Here is a 10380-nt window from a genome sequence, read left to right as displayed (position 1 = left end):
ATGTACTCACACCTTGATAGTGCCTAAACTATCTTCATACATAGCTAATCACAAATTTCTCCACCAATCCTGCATGCCTCCCCAAAAATGGCCTAGTATAGAACATGTATGTCGAATCATCCCTGATAGCTTCCCACTGCTTGACCTACCTATAAGGTCACCATACCACTAATAGAATATCACCCAATATCCTCCTTTATAAGGAGTTATCCCCCACATGTGTCTATTGTACATATCATCAATATTTGTAGATATATGACCTCCCCCACTACCTTAGTTATACTTTAGGATAGGTCATAACTATGTGCTCCCACACCCATACCTGCACAATCACAACTCTAGATGATCAACTCCTCCTCTCTTGATATACAATGTCATTAATCTCTTTATACATACCACATAAGATGAAAGGGCCCCAAGCCATGCATCAAGGATGTGATAGAAGATAATATAAACTAATTGGCCCCATGTCCACTAGAAACCCTTTTGGCTTAGATTTGTACCCAGGGAACATCTAATCAAAGAATGAAAAATGCAAGTGACATGAAACTCATCACTATAATTGGTCATCATATGTTTCCAAATGATAGATTGATCAAGGTTGGTATCATCTGCAAAAACATGATACACTATTGCTATGACCTATGTAGGAATCTAATCAAAGTATACCTACATCGCAAGTAATGAAATGTATTAATATCTATCATGTGTATCTCATCAAGAATGAAGATATGGAAAATGCAACAATATCTAGATACTCACAGGATCTCCTCGGCAAGAAATGCACAAGTATCGATACACATCCTCTAATGTGATCATCATCTCTCCAATAGGTAGATAGAAGGTATTATACTCAAATTGAAACCTCTTAGCCAAAGAATCCAATAGGCCATAGCTTTCTCAAATATGGGGTAAGTTTATTAAAGATCCAAGTCCCATGGTCTCTCGTGTACGAGTATCCTCATCAAATAGGTGTCAAACTAAGTGCAAGCCAACCAAATATGCACAATAACAGTAAGATTGGAAATTGTCACTATAGTAAAGGAACAAGAAATCATGTCAGAATGCATCAATGAGTTATCATAAAGACTTTAAACACATAAAGGAATCCCCTAAGACAACTAAAAAGTCCAACTAAGTATGAAAACCAACTAAATCATCAATTTTGGTTGGGTGATATTTCATAAGCTTTCCTAGTATCATACATCTTTTGTCTATGGTTGTATGATCTTTCTTATTCATGTGATACTTCACTTGCTATTGTATAACAAATGAGTTTATATTGTATGATACTCTACAAAACTACCATACAATACTCTAGGGATATATGATACTTTACCTAACTATGTGTTATATTCTAAAATGTCATACAAAAATTAAAACCTTAGGACTAAAAGACATGAAAATTAGAAATGAAAGCATAAACAATTCAAGTTTTTGATCACTTCTTGGTGTGAGGTAGTCTTGTGGCTAGTTATGCATTCAAATTAACTCAAATTAATGCTTGCGCATTGGAACCTACATCTTTTCTCTTTGAATGATCTAAAATTTCTAAAGGATGAAGGAACAAATGATTTGAAAATGACCCTTTTGGACCCCTTGTATAATATTTTGACCTAATTTTCAAAAGTCTTGGATTTCTAGGAAAATTGTGCCCTAGCCTAATTTTGACATCCCAAATCCAATTTTGGGATCAAAATTGAAATTGAAATTCATCTTGGTAGTCAAAATTGTATTTTTAACATTTCTATCTTCTATGCAAAATTAGTTGACCCTTTTAAGGAAAAATATTCACATCTTTCAAGGACACCATCATTTCTTCATCATTTATACCTCTTTGTCACCTCCTCTTTATCATTTTATCACTTTTCTTCTTTGTTTGACCTAATTTTTATGTTTTATCATTTGTAGCCAACCTAGGGCATATTATCAAAGCCTAGTGGTCAAACTTGGTCCTATGATTTATGAATCACTTATTTATAATCATGAACCTTCTCTTTGTTCAATTTGATCAAATCTATCTTGATTCTAGCTATCCTTTACATCATTTCAAATTCAATCTCAAGCTGGCAAGAATAATATTTCAATGTTGCAAATTACTTTTATTATGCTATCTATTTTTCTTGAGGTAGACTCTTGATCTAATCTATTTTCTCTTTGGACATATCAGTTCTCATTGCATTATATCAATTTTGATATTGTCTAATCTATCAATTTCTGTTTTAGTGTACAATACATTGTTCTGATATTGTCTTATTTATCAGTCTCTCTTTCTATGTTTAGTTTTGGCTTCAAACTATACATTATAATTGTTTTGTTGCCTTGCTAAACTTTGTTCACTACTGGTTTAGTGTTAGTTATCTTATTGCACTCTATTCATTGCTAGTTTGGAGTCAAATATCTTATCAACTGCTTGACGTCATCATTCTTTGACTCAATGTGCTTACTTAGACCACTCACACACTAACTTAAAGAGGGACAAATGTAATCACCCAAAAATGGTGTAGTGAATTATAAGCCCCCTTTTCAACATTTTTAATCTCTATGCTAGACCAAATTATGCACTTAATCAATTTTGCATAGTTTATTAATCAATAATTCTTGATCAAATCACCACTTTATTATTTATTCAATTTTACCTATGGTTTGACCCCATTATCCTAAGTCTTTATTTAATTAGAAGAACCTATCCTCTTTTAATTAAATAAAATCCCCTTTATCCTTTGCGTACACATGAATAAGGAATTTCCTAATTTAAGAATAAAAAAGAAAAGGCTTTTTGTCTATACATTGAATTCACAATTTCCAAGGTGAGTGGAATCTCTTTTGCCTCTTAATCTCCTCCACTCATTCTTTTTCCTCTTAAACACAACCTTTGATTTTGCCTCTTGAGAATCTTGAGCTCAAAGTCAAAATAAGAGCAAATCTTAATTGTTGATTTTGTCTCTTGATCTCTAACCATCCAAGCCTCTTTAAAAGGAGGCTCTCTCCTTATGGTCTTCATCCTTGGAGTTCATTATATTGTTATGTTGTTGCTTTGGTTCTTGAGCACTCACTTGCACTCTTGCATACTAGATTAGTATGCCCTTTTCATTGCATTCAACTTAGCTCATATAACTAGAAGTATTGTAATCTTGGTCTTGTTAGTTTAGCTTTTCCTTTTCTTTTTATTAGCATCTCATACTAGTTTAATCTTGGATTCTCATTCTAGTTAGCTTGCATTATCATATAAAGTTCTTGAATACTAGCATTCTTTCTCTCTTTCCTTGAATCTTCTATTCTATGGTGCATCTCACAAGCATTTCCATCTTTGGGTTCATTTGAGGGCCACTCTCACATCACTTAGATCATTGCACATCATAGCTAGGAAGCTATAAGCCACTTCTTGGGTATCCTAATCAATGGGATCACTTGAGATTAAAGGTTTATAGAAGTGTGCCTACTTTTGAGCATGCAAGTACAAGAATCTAAAACACAAAGTCATGGAAGCTGAAACAATTAATACTCTTTCACTATCTAGTACATTTCTTTCCCTACATCTATCACTCACATAGGATGCCTCACCTATTTATTAGAACCACCAACTATCTACAATTATTGTTTCCAACTCACCTTCTAACATGTGTCAAATAATCTCAAAAAATATTTATCAATAGTTTTGTTATCACTGCAAGAAGCCTACCAACTTAATTAACATTTACTTCTCCAAATGTTCATCAAAATAGTTCGTCTCAATGAATTAACCACCACACTCTTATACAACCGAACACCAAAGACAACTCCTTTCTAACCTAAACATGATCAAAGATAATATAGAAATGAACTAAAACTACATTCCATACCTTCTTAGTTCTGGAATAGTTCTACACAAACGTGTTTATGTTTTTAGAACAAGAAACGACACTTTGATAGATAAATCTTTAGAATTTTTAAATTATCTCCATACAAGTGGAAGATAAATTTTAGCATAGTAAACACAATTATTCTATTTCAAATTGAGATGAATTTGAAACAAAACTATAACACATCTACCAAATTGTTCCTGTCCATTGAAATTAAAAGTAGATACAAATACCTAAAACTTTACTATTTCATCCAATCTCTCTATTTCTTATACTTCAACTAGTCTAAATAAACGCATTTAGTTTTTAAAAAAATATTTTCTAATTTTTTACTAAGAGCTTAAATTAACAATTTATATCATGCAAAATCCAAAACAAATTCAATAAAATGATAGATCATTTATTGTAATCTTGGCCACTATTTGCTTAATAGTTAATTATAATTTATAATATTAATTAATTATTAGGTAAATACTCACCATTTTGTGGCACTTGTTTCTAATTTTAGCATGTAGATTATTGGTACTTTGATTCACAAAAAAGAAAGAGTAGGCAATATCATAAAAATAGACATTAAATATTCAATCCGAATATATAAGTTTGTACAATAGAATGATTCCATAACTATAGTTGGTATAGCTGAAAATCACACTTCTAAGTTAAATAGATATTTTCTTGATTAATTTAATATATTAGTACAATAAATATATATTTAAAGAAATTAAGTTTTCTTCTAATAGAAAATTATTTAATATTTAAATATATGCTTATGTCAATATTTTAAAAAATTAGGTATTTTGACAAAAATAAAATTTAAATTGTTACATTTATTAAAATTGCTATAATGTAAGATATGCAAATTAACACTAATAAGACCTCAAACAAATTAACTAATCAGAACAAAGAAAAATATTTTAAATTATTTTATAATTTAAAAATTAGTTATATATACATTTTAAAAAAATGAAAACTTTAGAAAATAAAAAATCTTAATTTTATTTTTTTTTAAAGAAAAGAATTTAATCACCCACTAGTATTACTCACAACATTTAATCTAAAACTCTACAAGCTGGCATCTCGGGTTTAATTTGTGTCACGTCAAGCCAGCAAAAAGCTGACGGCTTCTTTTGCATATTCCGTTGATATGATGAGGAGATTGAAGTAATTTCAGCAGAATGTTGCTGGAATGATGAAGATTTTCTCTGGCTCTCACCATGAACAGAATGCATATGGCCATGCCTGCAAATCTTGTAACATCACTTACACACCAATGCCAAACACACAAATTTGGACTTGCAAATTCCCATCGATTGTGTTGTAATCTCATGTATGCAGGTACTCGTCAATCGAACACTGTTCACCAAAATTACATGATTCAGAATCCAAAGGAAATTCACATCTGTGTTGACATCGACAATGTTTTGGATGCACCAGAAACACTAAACACTGTATATCAACAAGACATTTCAAATCATTGCAGTTCTCTCTTGCGGGAATGTACCAAGGCGGGTGCTTTGGAAGATGGCAAATTGATTCACGCTCGGCTGATTAAAAATGGAATCATAGGAAATGATTTATTTTTGGAAAATAAGGTTCTCAACATGTACACTAAAAGCAATCGTTTTCAGGATGCACATCAACTGTTTGACAAAATGCGGAAACGAAACATTGTCTCGTGGACTGCATTAATTTCAGGTTACGTTCAACATGGGAATGTTAGGGAGGCTTTCAAATTGTTTCACGGGTTGCAATGGGCAGGGATCAGTGCCAATCAGTATACCTTTGGTAGCATTCTCAGTGCTTGTGCCGCAATAGACGATGCATATGGAAAATACCAAATGGTTGATGGATGTGCTGTTAGGGTTGGAAGGATGATTCATGGGTTCACAATTAGGACTGGATTCGAGTCTGATGTTATCGTGGGGAATGCTCTTGTAGCTATGTATACGAAATCTGACAAAATGGATGACGCTTACCAAGTATTTGACAAAATGCCAGAGAGAGATGTTGTTTCATGGGACTCAATGATTGCAGGATATGCGCAGAGTGGGTATGTAAAGGATGCTATGAAATTTGTTCGTGAAATGCAGCGGGCAGGTGTGAGACCGGATCACTTTACCTTCGTGAATGTGCTTGGGGTTTGCCAGAATGTACATGATTTACAGCATGGCAAGCAGGTGCATGCTTATTCTATAATTGGATTTATGTCAGATATTGTTGTCAACAATGCTCTTATTACTATGTATATTAAATGTGGTTGTTTGGAGGACGGGAGGAGGGTTTTTGATAAACTGCCTAATAAATCTGTGGTATCATGGACTGCCATGATTTCAGGCTATGTCCAACAGAGTCTTAACGAGGAGGCTATAGAATCTTTTTGGGAAATGTTGCAGGCTACAGTGAAGCCAAATCATTACACCCTTTCCAGCGTTCTTCGTGCATGTGGCAGCTTAGCTGCTTTGGAGCATGGAAGGCAAGTTCATTCTTATGCTATTAGAGATGTGACTGAATTCACTGCATTTGTTAGAAATACTCTTATTACTATGTATTCTGAATGTGGGAGCATTAGTGATGCAAGGAAAATATTTGAAAAAATGCGTGAAAAGGATTTGGTAACTTGGAATGCAATGATAGTGGGATACGCTCAGCATGGTTATGGAAAAGAAGCTTTGAAATTGTTTGAAACAATGAGAAGCGGAAGAATGCATCCAGATCCTGTCACGTTTGTTGGGGTTCTTTCTGCTTGTAGTCATGAAGGTCTAGTGGATGAAGGGCGGTGTTTCTTCGAAATGATGAGTAGAACTTATGATATTTTTCCTGGAGTAGGCCACTATGCCTGTATGGTTGACATTCTTGGACGTGCTGGGCATTTCAATGAGGCAGAGGGTTTGATCAAGAACATGCCATTTGAACCTGATGCTGGAGTATGGGGAGCCTTGATGGGTGCCTGCAGAATCCATGGAAACTTGGAACTAGGAAAGCATGCAGCAGAATGGCTTTATGTTTTGGAGCCAGAAAACACTGCTGCTCATGTGCTACTCTCACAGATGTATGCCACTGCTGGCAAATGGGATGATGCAGCAAGGATTAGAAGATCAATGAGGAACAGAGGTTTGCTAAAAAGGAGGCCAGGGTGCAGTTGGATCGAGCTTAGGAACGAGATTCATTCCTTTGTTCTCGAGGACAGATAATGCCCAGGACAATAATATGTGCACATGAATGGATATTTTGAGCGCCCGAGTCTGAGGGGCAATTTTGTGAGATTACATGAGAAAAAGATCCTTGGATTCTTTCTTCTCGGTATGATTGTGTAATAGTTTTTTACCATCAACGTATTGGATCACACTACATAATCCATCAGATAGAAATTGGGATCACTGAGCATCTTTGTGTTACATATTGGATGCTGTAAAGTACATCCCAAGGTTGCCAGATGAAGACTGAGTTGTATCAAACACTACAAATACTTTGAGAACAAAAGGCTATCTCAAGTGTTCTATATATTTTCTTGAGGAATTGATAGGAATTTGATAACCAATTCTGTGAAGAAGTCAGGTATGTATTTTCCCGCCTTATTGTCTCATGTATGACAATCATGTTTCATTTCTCTAACCAGATATATATTTTCATGACTACTCCACTATAGTGGCTCTGATTGTTCCCTTACCATTGCAGCATAGACGAGTTGGGCTACAGAAATACAATGTTAACTTAAGGTGACGATTTAGATAAGTTTCAGGTTGTTTTAACCGTCTTTCTATGGTCTAATTCTGAAGGGTGCAGTTTCAAATTTTATCCAGAATGCTCCATTTGAACTTAAAATTTGATCATTTATTGCAAGAACAGGTTTTGCTGTCGCCTTTAAAATTTCCTTTTCTATAGCAAGTGAGATTAAATGGTAGTTTCCCTTTCAGTATGAGATAAGTAGCTAGTTGGTCTTTTTACATTTGGTTGATGTAATTGAGAAGTACTGATGATTATCTCCACTGGTAACTGATTTCATATTTACAGAATCACGATACAGTCCTAATAGTAATCAACATGAGACTGTCAACTACCAAGTGATGCGAAGAGACAGACTCTGACTTTAGAACTGAGCATACCAAATTACAGTTATTCGTGAGTATGGATACATCTATTGAATAGACTAACATCTACGATACTGTGCTTTATGGATATCCAATGCACAAAAGTACACAGAGGAAGTCACTAAGACAAGTGAGTGCAATATAGTGGCAGTTGACCAGGTATAGAGATAGCAAGGCAAAAATAAATTCGATCCGAAATTAGTGGTCTGAATTGGTTGGCAAGAGCTTCTTGTGATAGGCATGAGATCCATGCTCCTTTCATTTTATGTGGTTCCTGAGGACAGTCTTAAAAATAAAAGACGATCATTCAAGACAATGCCAAGAAAAGATCTTGCGAATTGAATTTTTGTATCATCCACAAAGACGATTTCTATAATGTTATTTTTCAGTGTATAGGGAAATGGGTCAATGGTAGAGAACAATGAGAACAGTTTGGCTTCCGGATTTTCTCTTCAGTATTCCATGTAAAATGAAAATTGGTAAATGGTGATGGGAAATATATCCTATATAATGATGAATTGAATGAAGTCTGATTCTATATAGAATGCAACCAATTTTGTTTGAAAAATTCTATTGCAGCTATTGATTATTAATCTTCTATCGTAAACAATCATTAAACTGCTGAAAACAAATCCATAGCTAATATCGAAAAATAACACAACCGCAACTTCACCAATAAAATATGGAAAGAAATTCACAACACATGAACACAATATTTTTGGACAAATCATCCTTGAAAAAAAACCCTAAGGGAAAACCAACTTTGCAGCTGAAAAATATATTAACTTCAGCAAAACAAGAGATCCAAAATTCCTTGTCTCTCACTAGCAGAATTTAGAAAACCTCCAATTTTCTCTTGCTGATATTCCCTACTGCTATCCCCAATGCTATCATTGCACCCTTGCTAATACTACAAGACTATTTGCTATTACTGCAAACTCATTTGCTAACATTGCAAATGTTTTTACAACTCTTTGTGTTCCTCTGTTCTATTCACCAAATGCCTCCCTTGACCTCTCTTTTATACTGTCTAACCAAGAGGTTTCTAGTAGCTTCTTGATCAAGACAACCTAACCAAGAAGTTTCTAATTGCTTCTTGGTAACAACCTAACCAAGAAGTTTGTAGTTGTTTCTTGATTAAAACAACCTAACCAATAGTTTACTAGTTTCTCCTAGGAGTCAATTAACTAACAAATATTTGCTAATTAATCACATAAGGACGAACAATTGTCCAAGCTACCTAAAATTAACACTCCCTCTTAGCGAGGAAGTTGTTCTGCATGACACCCAACTTATCTTTGAAGAAGATGAATTTAGCCTTCCCCAATGCTTTAGTCAGAATGTCTGCTACTTGCTCCTCTATAGGTATGTATTGTAGCTGAACAACTCCCCGTTGTACACAATCTTTGATGAAGTGATATTTGATGTCTATATGTTTAGACCTATTATGAAATACCGGATTCTCAGACAACTTGATACAACTCTGATTATCGTAGTGTATCATAGTAGTCTCAACCTTCTGACCAAACAAAGCTACTAACAATTTCGAAGCCATATAGCTTCACATGTCACCATGCTAGCAACTATGTATTATGCTTCTGTTGAACTTAGAGCTACAAACTTTTGCTTCATGTTGAACCAAGATACAACTCCTGATCCCAAACTAAAACAACACTCTGAAGTGCTCCTTTTGTCCATTGTACTTCCTACCCAATCTGAGTCAGTATAGCTTATCAATATGATGCCTTTACCTCGAACATATCTAATCCCATACTCAACTGTACCATGCAAGTAACGTAATACATACTTGGTCGTTGTCCAATGCATTGTCTTTGGTTCAACTATGAACTGACTAAGTGAGTTCACTACAAATGTAATATCTTGCCTGTTGTTGATGAAGTACATAAGTGAACCAATCAATTGTCGGTATAAAGTGTGATCTACATCCTTCTCCTTAGATGTATCTCCCTCCAATTTGTGATTATGGGTGTATATATGGCTTTGCAATCCTCCATCCCAAATCTCTTCAAGATTTCAATGCAATATTTTCCTTGACCAAGGAAAATCTCTCCATCTGTCTGCCACACCTCCATGCCTAAAAAGTAGTGCATGAGTCCTAAATCCTTCATCTTGAACTCTTTTGCAAGGTCCCTCTTGCAGTCCTCTATGGGCCCTAGTGAACCTATAAGAAACAAGTCATCCACATAAAGAACAAGAATAAGAATCTCACCACCAACCACCAAGTAGTAGAGGTTAGCATTCGCTTCACTCTTCACAAAGCCCATTTCATGCAAGTATGTATCAATGCGCTCATACCACGCTCTGGGAGCCTGCTTGAGTCTATACAATGCTCTCTTCAATCTGCACATGTGGGTCTCTTTGTTGTGCGCTACAAAGCCTTTTAGTTGCTCTATGTATGCCTCCTCCTTCAATTCACCATTAAGGAATGC

The 10380-nt window shown here is 34.8% G+C and overlaps 1 pseudogene across 2 annotated transcripts; it reads left to right on the top strand.

Annotated features, from left to right (window-relative positions):
* The first annotated feature begins 4924 nt into the window (after positions 1 to 4924).
* On the top strand, positions 4925 to 8498 carry LOC149558990 (pentatricopeptide repeat-containing protein At2g13600 pseudogene; annotated as a pseudogene). 2 transcript variants are annotated; one of them, XR_016365091.1, is made up of 3 exons: positions 4925 to 7397; positions 7518 to 7581; positions 7854 to 8498. The product of XR_016365091.1 is annotated as a pentatricopeptide repeat-containing protein At2g13600 pseudogene, transcript variant X1 (transcript). The 2 variants fall into 2 exon arrangements; XR_016365092.1 differs by having other exon boundaries at positions 4928 to 7397; positions 7518 to 7558.
* Positions 8499 to 10380: the final 1882 nt, after the last annotated feature.

Source organism: Cupressus sempervirens, chromosome 5, assembly GCF_028749045.1.
Source record: "Cupressus sempervirens isolate cs-2001-9-10 chromosome 5, ASM2874904v1, whole genome shotgun sequence".
NCBI lineage: Eukaryota > Viridiplantae > Streptophyta > Pinopsida > Cupressales > Cupressaceae > Cupressus > Cupressus sempervirens.
This window is presented reverse-complemented; position numbering and strand designations above follow the sequence as displayed.